We start from the raw sequence: 18,042 nt of genomic DNA on the forward strand, positions 1-18,042 counted from the left end.
CTGCCCAGTCCCTGTTGAGAACTGCCTTTATTCAGTTTGGAGGTCACTCAGTGAACTCTCAGGGGGAGCCCTAGAGAACAGATATGGTCAGTATGTGGTCCCTGAAGGATGAGAACAGTGCCCTGGCAGGGCTTGTTAAGGGCCTGGGTGCTGCATTGACATGGACCTGCTGAGACCTGCACCTGGTCCTCCAGGGGCTCTTGGCTGGAATGGGCTGTAGCCTGGACAGTGCGGAGGTGATCGTGGAAGCCTGGATGGGAAGGGTGAGGGGTTCTGGTTGCGGCCAGGGAAGTGTCCATGGGGAAGCCTTCTGTGAGCACAGCACCGGGAGTGGAAGCAACTCAAAGGGGACATGGAATGGTGAGAGCCAAGGCCCAGAGGAGGTTGTGAGCAGGGCCATCATCCTGGGGGCTGGAGAGCATGCGACAGAAGCTTCTAGACAGCCTTCCTGTTCAGTGTAGGCCTCTTTTCCTACAGCTTGCACTTAAAAAGGAAGATGAGTTAAATTATTGGGGCGCAGATCAGGTTCTGCTTTACCCTGTGCTCCATTTGGATTATTTCCCTGAGAAGGTTTCCTTTGAAGCAGCTTTTTTTTTTTTTTTAAGATTTTATTACTTTATTCATGAGAGACACACACAGAGAGAGAGAGAGAGAGAGGGGCAGAGACACAGGCAGAGGGAGAAGCATTCTCCATGCAGGGAGCCTGATATGGGACTCAATCCTGGGACTCCAGGATCACACCCTGGGCTGAAAGGAGGCGCTCAACCGCTGAACCACCCAGGTGTCCCTCCTTTGAAGCAGCTTTATCACATCCCTTGTGGATCTTAGGGGGTCCGTTCCCCCCCACCCCCACCCCGGAATAGACTGTCCAGCTCCTGAGACATTGCTTTTAGCTAGTAAACAAAGCAGCTCATTATTGCTAATTAGCTTTCACTGGTGGCCCATCACATTACACATGGGTATAGAGGAGGCAGGGATGCTTCCAGCCTCAATTCTGGACAGCTGCTGGAGGTGGCCACAAGACTGCTGCCGGGGTGGTGAGCGCGGTCCCAGGCTTTGATGGGCTTGGGCTCTGCTAAAGAACATCTCTTATGAGAAAACCAGGTGTCAGCATATCCTAGAAATCCTGTACCTACCACAGGATTGTCAACCACTGAAATCACTTTTGTGCCTATGATGAAAAGACTTCTAACTTGAGTTACTGCAACCCTATCTTAGCGTCTGACACACCCTCCCACATTTCCTTTGATTTCGTGTCCCCTTCATCCTAAAGGGTGTGTTATGCCGCTGTCAGGCCACACTTGAGCCGCTTTGTATGAGGCTGGGCCTTACTTGGGGTGTGCTTTCATGGGGGGGCCGTGGAGTGGCACACAGGATAGGGGAAGTAGGATCACTTGGCTGGCTGGGGCACTCAACCATTGTTTTTCTTTTTTTTTTTTTTTTTTGGCTCTAACATTTCTTTGAAAGACTTGGTGTTGAGTATATGGCTTTTCCTATTCCCAGTCAGTGCTAGAAGTCAAGAGCTTTCATGCGTTGTCTTTAGTTTTCTCTTCCATGGACAAATTTGTATGCATAGTAGTTTAGGACACAAGCAGGACCAACCTTATATTTTTTTTATATGTTCACCTCTCTCAAAATGCTTTTCTCCATTCCCCACCCCCACCCCCAGCTTTTGTTCTAGACCCTGGGCTAGCTTCTTTTAAATTTTTTAAATTTTTTAAAGATTTAAAATTTATTTGAGAGAGAGCAAGAACAGGGAACCCAAGACGGGGCTTTATCCCAGGATCTGAGCATCCAGGGATCATGACCTGAGCTGAAGAGAGATGCTTAACTGACTGAGCCACCCAGGTGTCTCTCCTCTAACCTCTTAAGCTCATTAGTTTTCTTTATGAGCTTTTCCATTTTCTTAGAAGACATTTTCACTTAATAACATGGAAAATGATGTAGAGATGCTGGCATCGCTCCAGTTACATGATAAGCCCAAGATGCCATCCTGCAGGCAGGAGGTACACCGCCTCTTACCTTGAGGACTTGAGGGCCACGTGAGCATCTTGGCCAGGGTGCAGTCAGAGCATGAGAGCAGGTTTTCTATTTGGGTGGTGAGTTTGAGCCCCAAATATTTGCAGGCCGTTCCGACACAGCAGATCTGCTGTTTTCACTGCTGCTCCGACCCTCATTCTGAGCTCTGCAGGGAACTGGGGTCCAGAAGTCTGGGAAAGAGAGGCCAATGATGAGGGGCAGGTGCTGGGGTCCTACAGGCACAGTGGAGGAGGCCTACATGAATGTATTTTCTCTGTCAAGATCCCTGGTTGGTATTCCCATTTCTCTGTGAGAAATCTGATCAATTGCTGGCAAAAAAATAAAAAAATAAAAAAATAAAAATAAAATAAATAAATTGGCTATGTGAAAGGAGAGTTAACAAGAATGTTAGATTGCCTCTCAGACCAATGAGCAGATTACATATGGATTTGGTTTTTTTCCCAACATGTTTAAGTAAATAACTTACAAATACTCCAGATAGGTTTAAAAAAAAAAAAAAAAAAGCCAGCAAACACACTGTGGTCTTGCTATGGACCACCAAAGCTGCTACGGTGGCATGATATGCTGGGTGGCAGTTGTTTAATAATGATCTTGTTCCCCCAAAATGGAGATTTTCAGTTTGGGCCAGTGTGGACATGGCTTAGGCTGAACTTTGGTCTGCAGTAATGTGAGGCACGAGGGTGAGGAGAGGTGGTGATGGGAGGGTTGCTTTCTGAAGGTGTTCATACCTGGTGAGCCAGCGAACCATACCGAGGAGCTTCTCTGTTCTCACTCACACTGGCCATAGCTGCCGGTGCTGTTATGTGGCAGGTCCTTCTTTGCCTTGAACTAAGGAGGTGTCCTGGTGTCTTGCAGGACAGCCAGGCTCCTGGCCCTGGTGCCCCAGCCCTCCTTCCTGAACTCTTTCCGTGCTGCAGACAGTGCAGTCACTGTGGTCTGCCTCATAGCCTAGCCCAAGAACAGCCATGTTATTGGACACTGGACGTGGCAAGATGCCCTAGGGCTGCTCTCTCCTATTTCCCTCACCTGTCTGACCCGTTCCTGCCTCTTCCCCTTACCCATGTTCCCTTCCCACCTAGCCACATCCTCCCCAGCTTCCAAGAAACTTCCCCTACCTGAGCCCATACTGTTCAGTTGCAGGATAGATAGTCCGTACTGTACCCGTATGACCTCTGCCTCCCATTGGGCCTGGTCTGGCTTACTGGCCAGGCTGGTGCTCTGGCTGGATGGCCCCCACCTGGAAGCTGGTCAGGAGGACAGCAGTGACACTTAAAAGACTTAATCTCATCTTGGAATGGGTCCTCAGCCTTTCTTTGTCTTTGTTGGCCGCATGCACCACTTTTGAAGAGTACAGACCAATGTTTTTGTAGAATGTCCCAGATGGGGTTGTCCGATGTTTCCTCATGATTACGTTCAGGTTATGTGTTTTGGGCCAGGATGCTGCGTAAGTGATGTTGTGACCTCCTCCGTGTGCCAGAGCCTAAGTTACCTGATGCGAGTTTATCACACTATTGGCATAGTTCTCTTGAGGACTATAGTAAGCTAGTTCCTCCAGGTCTCTCCACTGTGAAGTTTACATTTTTCTCTTTGTAATTAATAAGTAAATTGGGGGAGGGGCAGATATTTTGAGACTGTAAATGTAGGATGTGTTTTTGTCTTTCTGTAAAGCCTCCCCTGGTTGGGAGGTCAGAACCACAGGCTCTGAGGTATTTTGGCTGAAGGCACTTTGGCCAATGTTTGATCTGGTGACAGTCCTGAGTCACATTGGATAATGCTTATTATGTATCAAGCCCTGTAAGCACCTTACACATGTTAACTCGTTTATTTCTCACATTACCCTCCTGAAGCGGGTACCCCTATTATCATATACCTGGTGAAGCTAGGCACGGTTCAGGTTAGAGGTTAAGTGAAACACCTAAGATTGTGGCAGCCACTAAGTGGAATACTGGGATTCAAAGTGGTGGTCTCATTCCAGTGCTGGGGCTTTCCACTGCTCTACCAGCCTGCATTGAGCAGGGTTCACATGTAGTTCATGACATAGAGACACTGCTACTCTAACCTCGGTGGACTTCCTGCTGCCCCTGCACATGGACTGCTTTGACACCATCTGGTTGCATTGTCTCTCAGCTGCTTGGTTTTTCACTGAGAGCACCGTTGCGGCAATTTTTGTAGGCATGATGGGTACACCAGGAGATTGGAATGCAGGACCTGTTGTTGAATGAGAGGAACCTGCCTTCTGTGGATCAACCTAATATTTGAGCCTGTACAAAAGTAAATGAAGAGACTTTTGCCAACGAAGGAGTCACTGGTCTAGAACTTGCCCTTCTATAAACAACCAGAAAACAGACCAAAACATACAAAACAACTCTTTGCAGACATCAGGCAACAGGCAACTCAGGGTAGTGGTCCCTGAGGGACAGCAAATAATGAGGTAAGTCCTGTGGTCTCTCCCACAACTTTCTGCCGGAGGCGATTTCCAGATCTCATAGCAGTGAGGAGAAACCCAAGCAGAGCCCAGCAGCCTTGCCAAGTTGAGACAGAGTTGAAGAAGCCAAAGCAGTTGGAATTTCCAGAGATAATATAGAGGAAAGGGAGCTACATGGAGGAAAAGTGCTAGACATTTGCGCAGGGGTTTCCTCAAGTCTGTTTCTGCACAGGAGTCTGTGCATGTGTGGGGTGAAACTCAGGGGGCAAAACAGCTGCTGGGAAGCTGGAGGCTGAACTGCTTCTAGGGCTAGGAGATGTTGTTCTGTCCGGTTGGTTGAGAGACTGTTGAATACCGGGGGCATTGGGGAGACACCTCTGAAGATCCCACCTTATCTGAGAAGGCCACTCTGCAAACTGCACTGCTCACCCCAGCAGGAAGGGCACACAGCTTAAAAACAGGCCTGATGCCATACGCAAAAACTGAGCACAACGACAACACAGATCTGAATGTAGAAGTGAAAACTATAATGCTTCCAGAAGGAGACATAGGACCTTGGGAAAGGCAGAGGTTTCTTAGGACATGGAAAGCTTGAACTGTTACAAAAAAGGAAAGTCAGACTTCCATCTAAATTAAGCATTTCTGACCTTCAAAACATACTTTAAGGAAAACGAAAAGGTAAGCCACAGACTGGGAAAGAAATATCTGACAGAAGACTTGCATCCAGAGTAGGTAAAGAATTCTAACAACTCCGTTAAAAGACAATGTAATTTAATAATAGGCAAAGGATCAGAATAGACATTTCTCTAAAGAAGATTTACAGTTGGCCAGTAAGCACATGAAAAGCTGTTCTATATCATTAGTGATCAGGGACATGCACATTAAACAGTGATACTGCTAGGTACCCATAGGGTGGCTAAAATTAAAAAGACTGACAACACCAAAAGTTGAATATGAACTTTGGGACTATTATATATCGACAGCAGAAACGTAAATGATACAACCATTTTTGGAAAACTGAGAGTTTCTTATAAAAAAAATTATACCTGAGGCACCTGGCTGGCTCTTCGGAGCAGGCGGTCTCAGGGTTGTAAGTTTGAGCCCCATGATGGGCCACAAAAGGACTTGCATGTGAATATTCATAGCAATTCTATTCACGATTACCCCAAACTGGAAACAATCCAAATTGTTCACCACATTAATGGATAAACAGATTGTGGTATATCCGAATGAAGGAATACATGTCAGCAACAGAAAGGAATGAACTAGTGATATATGCCACGACGTGCATGAACATGCTGAACAAAAGAATCCATTTTAAGAGGGTACATACTATGTGACTCCAGTTATATGAAATTCTAGAAACAGGGAATCTGTAGTGACAGCAGATTGCCTTGGAGTGGTAGGCATGAGACCAGCTGCAAAGGAACAGGAGATAATTTGGGGGGTGATGGAAGTGAGTATATTGGTGGTAACAGGGGGGTCACATCAGCGTACACATTTCTCTTAACTCTTCCACTATGTTTAACATGGGTGCGTTTTGGTACGTAAATTATACCTCAGATGTGATTTAAAAGAGAAGGGGGAAAAGCCTGAGGACAAACTGTTTCATAGACTTAACTGCTCACTTCAAACATCAGTGCTCATTAAAGGAAGACAACCAAATCCAAATAAATACTTCACAATGCAGCAATCATAATGTATAGCCTCTAATAAAAAATTTCAGGTGATGGGATGCCTGGGTGGCTCAGTGGTTGAGCATCTGTCTTTGACTCAGGTTGTGATCCTGGGATTGAGTCCCGCATCGGGCTCCCCACAGGCAGCCTACTTCTCCCTCTGCCTATGTCTCTGCCTCCCTCTCTGTGTCTCCCATGAATAAATAAATAAAATCTTAAAAAATTACAGGTGAAGAAGTAGAAAATTATGGCCTATAATCAGGAGAAAAGTGAGTCAATATAAATGAACCAAAAATAAAACACAAAGAAAGACCAATAACAAACGGAGCCCCAGTGACCCGTGAGAAAGTATCAGAGTCCAACATGTAATTAGATTTCTGGAAGAGTCAGGAGAAGAAAGGGCAGAAAAGAATATTTGAAGACTAGTGGCTGAACATTTTCCGAAGTTGATGAAAACTATAAACACACAGATCTGAGAAGCTTCATAAGCCCCAAGCAGATGAACACAAGGTAAATGACTCTAAGCCACACCATAATCAGATTGCTGGCAAACAACGATAAAAAGAAAATCATGAAAGCATCAAGAGAAAAAAGACACTACATATAGAGAAATAAACGTAAGAACTGACACCAACTTTTCATCAAATTATTCAAGCCAGAAGACAGTGGAACATCTTTAAAGTGTTGAAAAGAAAAGCCTGTTAACCCACCATTCTGTATCCAGGGAGAAATATCTTTCATAAACAAAGGTAGAAAAAAAAAGGATGAAGATACTTTGATACTTTCTTACCCAAAGCAAGTGGCTCCCGTCCTTACGCGCTAGCCTTACCAACTCAGCTCCTAGGCCCTTTTTACAAGTTTTGTCAACTCTAGTTATAATCTCAGGGGTTATGTCTGGTGCTAGGACTTAAACGTTGGGGAGAAATCGAGTTCCTTTCCTAACTTAAAGAATTACTGCCTCCGTACTAACAAGCAGCAGAGCAACTGTGTGACTCTGGGCTCTGACAGATTGTGTGATCCTGGTGCCTCCTTTCTGTTGTCAGATCACCTGCCAAAGCAGGCCATCAGCACCAGGCCCTTGGCCCTTCCCGGTGCCCCTCCATGACGACATTCGGGTACCTGCTGCCCTGGTTGGCAGACCTCATCGCACTGATGACGATGCCCCTTTGTTTGGGTGATTGAGAAGCTGAATCTAGCTGAAAACACTTTTTTGATTGTTGAAGTAAAATAGGGGAAGCTCCCTTGGGGTTGGACAGAAACACTGGTGGCTGCTCCTAGTGCCTTGTTCACTCTTCCTGCCTTGGAGGGTGGTAGCCAGCCAGGTCGGCAGAGCATGTGAGTGTCTTAGCTAAGACGGAACTGAAGAGCAAAGGAACAACTTCAGGTTCCCTCTCTGGAAAGCATAATCTGTTCCACATTCAGTACAAATTCCCGTGAACATAGAAGGGCACAGGACAGTTAGCCTCTGTGACCAACCCCAGTGATTGTGATCCCCACTACTGCTATTCACACACTTGTGTAGTCCTCTCCCACGTCACCTCAGGGTTAGTCTGTGTGACCAACAGAGTGTGGCAGAAACCTGCCTGTGTGTTGCTTCAGAGATTAAGTTCTTTAAAAACTGCAACTCTTGTCTTGGGTGTGCTCCCTCTTGGCTCACTTGCTCTGGGAAAAGCCAGCTGCCATGTGTTGAGGACGCTCAGGTTCTTTGTGAACTTTGGTTCACACTGAGGAGCTGAGGAGTCCACCCAGCAGCTGTGTGTGAAGCTTCTCAGAAGTGGCTCTTCCAGCCCGAGCCAAGGCTTCCCATGGTTCATAAGTTTGCAGCCTTACAAGAGACCATGAGCCAGAACTACCCAGCTAAGCTAATAATAAATGTTCAGGGTTTTAAGCCACTGAGTTGTGGAGCACGTTAAGACTTGATCATTCTTCTCGGAGAGTCTGTGATCTATTTATGAAGACAGATCACTTGAATCAGTAACTCATGATTCCAGGCTTGTATGCTGAGTGGTCAAAGAGGATTGATTCAGGTATATCTATGTATTGAGTAGACAAGTGAGAGCTTGTTGATTGGATTTCACCTTGGTGAGTGGGCTGAGTCCTCACAGGTGATTGAAACAGGCTCAGAGTTGCCAGTGAACATCTCCCCCAACATGAGAGTTGGCTGCTGCTTGGGTCCTAAGGGCCTCAGAGGGACAGTTTGTCATATTCTATTTGCCAACCCAACCTCATTGCTCACTGCTTGTATTTTAACTGGTAGGAAATCAGTTTCTACAGTCTATACTAGATTGTTGAACGAGATAAATTTCAGACTAATTTGTATAATGAACATTTGACTTATGCGTAGGAGGAAAACAAGGACGAATAATTGAAATGGAGCCCACTCATTCTTTGCACAGTGACTTTTTACACGTGTTTGGTCGTCTTACTACCTTTTTTATTAGGATGCAGTTGATCTTCCTTTTCACACCTCTTTCAAAGATACCAGCCGCCCAAGGAGCTTATATTTCAATGCTGAGAGAAAGGAATTGCTGAAGTTCTGGCTCGTATATAGTGTATAGCTTTGTTCTATAGAGTCTTTGTTTGTATAGAGTCTGTTCAGTGCCCAGAGCATCAGTCTCTCCCTAGCCACCTGCTCTTCCCTTATCCCTAGCATATACGTAGGCATGGCCACTTCTCTCCTGATTCCTGTGTTAGATTATTTTGGTCATTTCCTGACAGAGTGCTCTGCTTTCTTTGGGTTCTGTACTTGCCCACCCACATAAGTGGTACAGCGTCTGGCTTCTCTTGCATGGCATCAGGTGTGGTGAGAAGCTTATTACGTAAGTGTCCTGCAGGTAGCTTAGTGGATCAGCAAGCCCAGAGGAAGCATGTTCCCTGGCACTGATCCTGCATTGGAGGGTCTGAGGACAGGTAGAGCCTACGCCTCCTTTTCTCCCAGGGCCTCATGAGTTGTGTCTGGCCTTTCTCATCAAGAGCTGGCAAAGGCAGGCCTGTTTGAAATGGTAAATAGCAGGGCCAGGGTATTGGGATTTTCTGAGACTAATTTATGTCCATTTTAGACTTCTGAGAAGGCTGGAACCAAGGAGGACACGGTTATTAGTCAGTTCCAAAGCAGCACCCAGCAGGTCCTTCTCCAAAGCCCAGGATGCCCGGGCAGCTTTCCCTCAGTAGCCGTAGCTGTGGTTTTCGGCGCCCTCAAGGAAAGATGGAGGCAGACCTCCTCTGCCTTGCTCTTCTGCCAAGCTGTCTGCCTAACCTTCATCCCTGTAGCCGCTCACTCTGCAGTTTGGGTCACGGGACAAGGGATGCAGAAAAAAATTGGAAATGCTTCTTGTGACCACTGTGCCATACACTGGCAGTTTGTTAGTGCTCTCACAGAAGGAGGATTGGAGGGATCATAGCGGGGGACAGAGGGAGTACTGGGAGGTGAGGAATCCTAATGTGACTCAGACCCGCCTTTCCTAGGGCAGCCTGGGGCTCCCAGTCTGGAGTCGTGGCCCCTTGACATCGTTCCTCCTCCTCTACTGGTGTTCACACTGGTCACTTGTTCTCTCCCCTTCCACCTGTTTGTAGAGAAGAAGAGAAATTGCTATGAGCAGAACTTGAGGCACCTGAAGTATCCACCAGACCACTCTGGTTAGGACTCCCCCTGCCTGCCAAGGAGGACTTCAGATGTTGTAGCTCCTAGGGGCCTGATGATCCGGGCACTTAAGGTCCCAAGAGCCCTTGGGGTCAGCTTGCTATTGAAGAGTGAGGGCTTCCTCAGCTGCTCTGTGCTGCCCCCTGATTCCCAGGTCGGGTCTAAGGAAATGAAGTCTGTCGCTTCTCTTCTGCTAAGGTTCTGGCTTGTTACGCACCTGGGATTGTTGGAAGGGAGAAGACTGTGTGCTAACTGCCTTGGGTTTGAGAAGCTAGGGAAAAAAGTCTTAAATGTAGTTTTCTGACTCTCATATTAAGAGAAGAACAAGTCTTCTATTAATTTTTCTGCTGAGGATGCTTATTAATTCACTTCCACTAATAAGATTCAAAGGTTAAGCACCCCCCCCCCCAACCATGCCCTGTCCCAGATGAAGTTTTCTGGTGAGTGAATGCGTGATTCTCTCACAGGAGACTGGGTGCTGCCTCATGACCACCGACCGAGTCATGTTACCACTGGGTGCTTCAGCCCAGGTGACTTGTGAACACTCTGAGATTATTTCTTGTGCTCCAAATAAGGGAGGTTATTACCTGTCTTAACAGGTTAGTATGAGCATAAGTGAGATGGTAAGGTGCTTCACCTGGTGCATGGCAGCTGCTGAATAGATGTGAGCTCTCTGAGGCCCACCTTGGTGCACTGGCCTCATAACAGGTGAGCCTGAGGAGGTAGGACAGTTCACACCATACTGTCGCTTATTAGAATTGGAAAAACACAAGTGACTTAAGTGCAGACTCCTGTATAGGGTGGAACTGGAGGGTTTCGCAGCAGGTCAAAGGCGGAGTCAGGGCTCGAACCCAGTGCCCTGCTTCCAAGGCCTCTGTTCTTTCCCCACCACCGCCCAGTCCTGCTGCTAGATCCTTGCCTCCTCTCCACACCACCCAAACACATTCACAGAGGTTCATTGGTTTATTCAGGGAATTTGTTCCAGACTATGGCCTGAGAAAGGGAACCCTTCTCTGCTGTGAACTGACCTTTTCAACTAACTGTGCCACTTAGCCGTGACAGCCCAGGAGCACAGAGCCTGGAGCAGTGACCAGTGGAAGGTGGCAGAGGAATGTGGTGATGGAGGAGGGGGTTTCACAGTATTGGGAGATGCAGGGCTTTTCTCCTCCCCACCGCTTGGGTTGACCTGAGGTGTGGGGTTGCCCAAGAGCCTGATCAGTACTGAGGGAGGCCAAGCGATGGCAGGAACAGCCTCGGGCAAGACTTGACAGAGGAGACCTGGGATGGCCTCAGCCAGTATGGCTTCTTCCCCATACTGATGAACTTGGACAGCCAAACCTTCCCAACATTAACCTGATGAGTTAAGACTTGACTTCTTACCCCAAGCCTTGAAATTTTGGACCATGTGTGCTTTGTAGACAAACACACTGCTAGCTATCCTCAGTGGAGGATAAAGTTCTTGAATTGTTTATCTATATTTACATTTTCTCAGCTAATTCTCTTTGGGAGGTTGTTTTTGACTTTTGATAATGCACGTAGAGTTTTTTGTTTCACAAGCTGTATGTTTTTGTATCAAGAAGCCCAGGGCAGTCAGACCAATGCCAGAACCTGTTCAATGGGGAGTAGGGGTGGGGGACTGTTGAAGATCAGCAGTACGGCCTGGGTTCTGGTCTGGACTAGCATTCGCCACCTGTTGGGACTTTGGAAAGTTCCTTAACTGCATTGAAATCCAGTTTCTTCATCCAAAAGTTGGGGTGGTACTGTCTACCTCCTAGGGTAGGTGTCGTGAGTGGCTGGGTCAATTTACATCCAGAGCTTTCAGTATTCACCATGGTGAAGCTTTATCTGATCCGGTTTTTCTCAGACATCCTCCCAGAACATCCTTGAATAAGTTACGTGCTTTGAGTGTGGGTAGTAAACAAGGCTGTTTTTCTTCAAAGGTGAAGCAGGGTACGGTTGGGGATCTTTTGGTGTCCTCAACCTATCACCCTCACATTGCTTCCCAGAGTGTTCACCGGGGCTGTCACCTGAGTGAGGTGGGTGGCTGGGTGGCTCTTTCACCACTGCTTGGGAATGGCATTTAAAGTATATGGCCTGCAAGAGGTCAGAGGGCCAGTGTGGTCATCTTTATGAATGAAACATAGTACATTAGGGGTTTTCCCCTGGTGAAATTCTTGCAGTTGAATGACCCAGTTAAGTGAGTTGGCAACTTTGTGTCCAGTCCTTTGGCTTCTGCGTTTAACTCTTTTTTTTTTTTTTAATTTTTATTTATTTATGATAGTCACAGAGAGAGAGAGAGAGAGGCAGAGACACAGGCAGAGGGAGAAGCAGGCTCCATGCACCGGGAGCCCGACGTGGGATTCGATCCCGGGTCTCCAGGATCGCGCCCTGGGCCAAAGGCAGGCGCCAAACCGCTGCGCCACCCAGGGATCCCTGCGTTTAACTCTTGATAGGTAGATGTATGGCTACCTATCAAGAGGTACAAAGGATCTGTATCCTTTCCATCCAGGTTCCAGGTGTGAAAACTACGTCAAGAGAGCTCTCCCTGTACCCATTATATGATCTTTGCTGAGTTTGGATCACCCTAAGCAGCTAGAATCACTTCAAGGATGAAAATCCATCTTGCAATGTGTAGCTTATCTCTGCACAATGGGGGTGGGGGGTGTCTTCTCTGACCAAAGGAAGCAGTGCCCAGACCACCTTCCGGCTACCTGAGTTATGGGGGTTACCCTCCATGGCAGAGCTGGGCCAAAGGATGCGCAGGTTACCTTTGAGCAATGCTGGCTCTGGGGCTTTTTCTGTTTGATTAGCTATGAGGTTGTAGAAGCTGAGGTGTTTTCTGTCTCCAGTGAGTTCTGCTTGCTGGAAGCTTTTCTCTCAGAAGGAGATTTGTTAATGAGTTAGGTTTGAGGAAGGCTTTTAATAATGTAATGTGCAAAATTGTAATTTTGTCATTTTTAAAATTATTGTCTTTAGCAGCAGCAGGTTTTTTCCCCCAAGTAACTGCTTTTTAAGACCTTTTTTTAGCTATAAAAGTAATACATGCTCCATGTAAACAACTAAAGCTTTATGGAAATATATAGCATAGAAAGTGAAAGTTCTCCATATCCATCCTCTAGAGGGCTAATTGTGGTGATCCCTTAGTGTGTGTGCCTTAAAATTTCTATTGGTATATATCATTAAAAATAAAAGTAGGCTCACGTGACACATTACTATTTTGGTGACTTGCTTTTTTTCCCATTTAACGTGGGTGTTTCTCCATATCAATGCAGATAGATTCACCCCACTTTTTAAAGTTTTGTTGAGGTGTAAGGTACGTGCCATAAAATCCACCCATTCCAAGGGTACCTTTTCTGCTTCACTTTTTAACAGTGACTTCCACTGGATGATAACTTACATGTGAGCCCTCCTCCACTGATGGACAGTTAGGTGATTTTTAAATTCTCCATGCTCATAAACAATGCTACAGTACACTCTTTTACCCAGATTTTGGGGTAAATGCAATTAAAGAAGAAAATCCTAGGAGTGGGGTTTCTGGGTCATGGGATTTAAATAGTTAAAATCATAATAAATAGTTCCAAAATCCCATTGCCAACTTTCCAAGTGGTCTGTGGGTCAGTAGGGAAAAAAACCATACCTGTCTCCATCCTCTGTGAGATCAAAGGAAATGCCTCAGTTTACATTTTACAGTTTGGGAGCATGGGTCAGCAGTGCAGGGGTACCACAGGGCGGGAGCAGGTGCTGTGTGTCTCAGAGCTCCCCAGATCCAGAGGGTCCCTGGCTGCTCAGGGACACTGTCCTTCTAGGACAGCTTGACTATACTTGGTGCCTCCATCAGTATGAAGGAAGAAGTTATACTGACAAGGCCTCCCTTTTTAGGAATATTTGCATGTCTCCCGTTCCTCCTGTTCTTCCTGTTCTCCAGACTCTGTGTGCTGGAGGCCTCGTTCGTCCCATCTCCAGTGTGTCCCTGGGTCCCAGAAGGCTCTGTTCACTGTGGCCACCCTGACACCAACCGAATTTCCCTCTCACCTGGAGGCTCTGAGGACAAGATCACAGATCCACTCCTCCACACATCCTCAGCATTTGTACCATTTACTTGTCCACCAGTTTAAGAGCCCCTGTTTCCTAATCTCGCCCAGGGTTTGCATCTTTGCTAATCTGGCCAAGAAGAATTATTAATTTGCATCTTTAAAACCCACCTTATTGAGATTGCCTATTTTTTTCTTGTGTGTTTATCAGCCATTCACATTTCTTCCCAACAGACAGAGCCCCATGCACAGTGACAGTGCCCCTCAGCCCTGCCGAGGTCATCATCGTCAGCAGATGGCACCGCTGCCCCGCTCCCAGGGGAAGCTGCAGTCCTAAGGACACCCTGTGTTTAGAGAGCTAAACATATTTATTTGCTAGACAGTTGGGGTTTTTTTTCTTATTTCTTTCTCAGCCTTTGGCAGAACCTCCGTGTAGGAGGATTAAAGCTGGTTAACTGTGAACCTTGGCTTCATCTGGTCCTTACCAAAAAATGTTCATGAGCACTTCAGCTGTTTACAAACCCAAATTGTCTGGTTCTTGCATCTAAGGCCAAATGTGGTGAGGGAGACCTTGACTGGCCAGTTCTCCCTGCCCTGTGGCTGGCAAGGAAGAAGAGAGGTTTTGGGTGGCTGTCCTTTTGGCAGTCTTGCTGGCAGATTATTTTGTCCAAAACCAAAGAGCTAAGCAACTTTGCCCTGTTAGAGGACTGAGGGCTTGCAAGCTAAGCTTCTGGGAGAACCCATCGTGGAAATTCAGACTTTATTGAATTAAAAATAAATACCTGGACAGAACTCGATAAATATGTCTGAAGTGATACTGAATGAATTCCTTTGTTCAATAAATATTATTTAGCTACCTGTTAAGAGCCAGGGACCCTCTAGATGCTAAGACTGTGGGGGTAAAAGTTCCTGGTCTTGCAGAGCTTACTTTCTAGGGGGAGAAAACAGATAGTAGTCAAGGAAGCACATAAGAATTTCTGAGATGAGGGGCCCCTGGGTGGCTCAGTCAGTTGAATGACTGCCGTTAGCTCTGGTCATGATCCCGGAGTCCTGGGATCAAGCCTTGCATCAGGCTCCCTGCTCAGTGGGGAGTCTGCTTCTCTTTCTCCCACTGCCTCTCCCCCACTCATGTGCATGCTCTTGCTCTCTCTCTCTCTTTCTTTCATAAACACAAATAAGTAAAATCTTTTTTAAAAAATTTCTGAGATGAAAGGGGTAGTTGTGGAGAAGAAAATAGAATGGGGAAATGTGAATGAGGGACGGAAGCAGGGCAGGATATGCACACCTGGGGCTGTGGGCCTCCAGAGAGGCCTCCAAGGAGATGAGCTGGGACCTGCATCAAGAATAGAAAGGAGGAGCCGCCACTTGGCAAACTAGAAGTGTCCAGACAGGAAGTGCCGTGTGATCCAGGGTGCTAAGGCAGGATGAAGCTTGGACAGAAGGCCCGTGTGGCAGGAAGGAAGGAGGGGACAAGGCCAGAGAAGTGGGCAGAGCCCTAAGTCATGTGGTCCCTTGGCTGCAAGAAGGAGCCTACATTTTATTCTAGCCATTGTGGAAAGGCATGGGGAGGGTTTTGTGTCTGTTTTGTTGTTTTTAAAATTTTTATGGAGGTATTGACATAAAGTAAAATGTACATGTCTTCAGTGTAAAGTTTGTCTTTTGACACAATTGTGTGTCATGGAAGTTTTCAGTGGAGTGGTGGGTGACATAATTTTATTTGCCTTTTGAGACCTCCACCAGCAGCTGTGTAGAGGGTGGATGGAGAGAGGTAGGTGAACAAATGAAGGGATAGTCGTGTCTTATTACATAAAACAGTGACTCTGAGTGGGATGTTTTGTGGCGAAGAACCGTTGCAGGTGGCCTCTGAAGCTCTTCCTCTGCAGGCTCTGCCCCAGGAAAAGGGTAAGAGGCAAAGCAGGTGTCAAGTGGGTAGTCCACTGTCCCATGTGGGCTCAATGCAGGCTCTAGGCTGTGGGCTCTCCGGTTCCCTAGTGGCTTTCACAGTTGTTTCTGGTCAGACAAGGTGCTTGTTGAGTGTAGTGAGCAAATGCAGCCTGCTCTCTACTCTCCAACTAGCTGACTTAGCCTTCTCTGCCTGGGGTAAATGTCAGCCCTGTGATCAAAAGGGCAGTGGTATTGACCCATGGGGTATGATTTTTGAAGGGTCACTAGAAAGGTCTCTCTTCAAAGATAGCTTTTTCATCAACCTTTTTGGTTACGAAATTCCACCATTAAAAAGTTTCGATTTTAGAAACAAGTGTCCATGAGGATGTGGAGAGAGGGGAACCCTTTGTGTACTGTTGGTGGGATGCAGCCACGGTGGAAAACTATAGAGAGGCTCCTCAAAAAGCTAGAAATAGAACTACCCTATGTTCCAGTAATTCTGTTTATAGGTATTTACCCAAAGAATACAAAAATACTGATTCAAAGGAATGCCTGCACCCCAGGGTTTATAGCAGCATTATCTACAATAGCCAAATTATGGAAACAGCTCAAGTGTCCATTGATTGATGAATGGATAAAGAATTGGTATATACACATACAATGGAATATTATTCAGCCATAGAAAAAGAATGAAATCTTGCCGTTTGCAATAACATGGATAGAGCCAGAGCATAGTCTGAAATAAGTCAGAGAAAGTCAAATACCATATAATTTCACTCATACAGAATTTAAGAAACAAAGGGGAAAAAAGAGAGAGAAACCAAGAAATAAACTCATAACTATACAGAGAACCAATTGATAGTTAACAGAGGGGCGGGGGTGGGAGGATGGGTCAAATAGGTGATGGGGTGTCGTGATGAGCACCAGGTGATGTATGGAAGTGCAGAATCACTATATTGTACTCCTGAAACTAATTGGGATTTAAATTAAAACTTTAAAAAATATATCTACCATTTTAAAAAATAATAAAGTGTCTTGATTTTGAGTGTGTGAAGCCACCAGGAGCACTGTCCTAGCTGACAGGATGGTGGTAGTTTATCGATTTGCTTCCCAGTGTAATAGCGGAAGGGAGCAGGGGGCAGTGCAGGTCAGAAAGGTGGCTGGGGACTGAGAAGGACCTGGGGCCTGCAGCACTCTGTCCTGGTGGACAGGCCCAAGCAAGGGGCTGGCACAAAGGCCAGGATGCCCAGAGTGGGCAGGAGTGCTGAAAGGTGCTGAATTCGGGGTGCCCATCAGCCTGCCCACATGGGCAGCAGCTCCGACCTGCTCCTCCTTCTGGATTGCAGTCTGGGGATAGGTGTCTTGTCTCATGGTGTTTCTTGAATCAGTGCTATATTAGTTCTAGTCTTTTCCTGACTCTCAGTGATTATAGAAGAAATTCTGTGCCCACAGACTTTATTTCACAGTGGATCTCCTCTCATCAGCTGAGAGTAGCAGGAGGCAGAATGGGACAGGACCTCAGAAGGTCCTCTGAGCCTTCACAGTTGGTGTTGGGCATCTGTCCTGCCAGTCCCTTGGCAGTTCTGCACCACCCATGTGTCCTGCCCTGGGGATGACAAGGCTCTCCTGCTCCTCCTGCCCACCCCCCTACCCTTCCTGCCACTGCAGCCTAGGGCATGCCCTGCCACCCTTCGTGAGTCATGCCTGTCACTGCTCTTGTGTGCTCACCTCACAGAGCCCCTGCATTTGGAGAATTTTCTGAGCGACCAGCCTTTGGCGAGAGCTGATGGAGGCTGACAGCCAGGGTACAGGGCTTGGTCCTGGACCCATCTGGAATGTACAGGCCAGAAAGAGCTTGGGAACCAGAATGAAGGCATTGTAACAACCAACAGGTTTGGTTGTATTCAGATGGTTACATGTTAGATAACTTCTCCTTAGTTTCCAAACTTGTTACAGTGTTTTATAACATAAAAGGAAAGAAAAACTCAAGATGCACAGCTTATACTCAGATATAATACTCTCTGCTGCTGGGCTTTGTGCCTGAGGATTGGCTCTTCCTCCAGCAGTTAAGAGCCCTGCTACTTCCTGCTGAAATGTGGCCAGTGCTTCCTGAGTATGGTAATATATTATCTTATTACCACTTGCAGGAGGTAGCTACTGAAATTCCTCCCATTTCCACAGGGGCAGATGAATGCCCAGAGAGGTTAAACAACCTTCCCTGGCCCACAGTAAGTGTTGCAGAGAGGTATAGGACCAAAGGTTGCACCCTGTGCACTAAGATCTTGCCTCCCCTGACTTGAGTGCTCTTCCAGTGTGTTCTCCATTTGTTCTGGTTAGTAGTTAAGT

The 18,042-nt window shown here is 46.6% G+C and overlaps 1 protein-coding gene and 1 long non-coding RNA gene across 2 annotated transcripts in view; one reads left to right on the top strand and one right to left on the bottom strand.

Annotated features, from left to right (window-relative positions):
- The window catches only part of STIMATE (STIM activating enhancer), a 49,523-nt gene that overhangs the window by 7,036 nt on the left and 24,445 nt on the right, over window positions 1-18,042 (top strand). The gene's annotated exons all lie outside the window — the stretch shown is intronic.
- LOC125753118 (uncharacterized) lies at window positions 589-17,533 on the bottom strand. Its single transcript, XR_007404166.1, has 2 exons — window positions 17,425-17,533; window positions 589-9,704 (listed from the first exon to the last, which is right to left on the bottom strand). It is a non-coding gene; the product is annotated as an uncharacterized LOC125753118 (long non-coding RNA).

Source organism: Canis lupus, chromosome 20, assembly GCF_003254725.2.
Source record: "Canis lupus dingo isolate Sandy chromosome 20, ASM325472v2, whole genome shotgun sequence".
Lineage (NCBI taxonomy): Eukaryota > Metazoa > Chordata > Mammalia > Carnivora > Canidae > Canis > Canis lupus.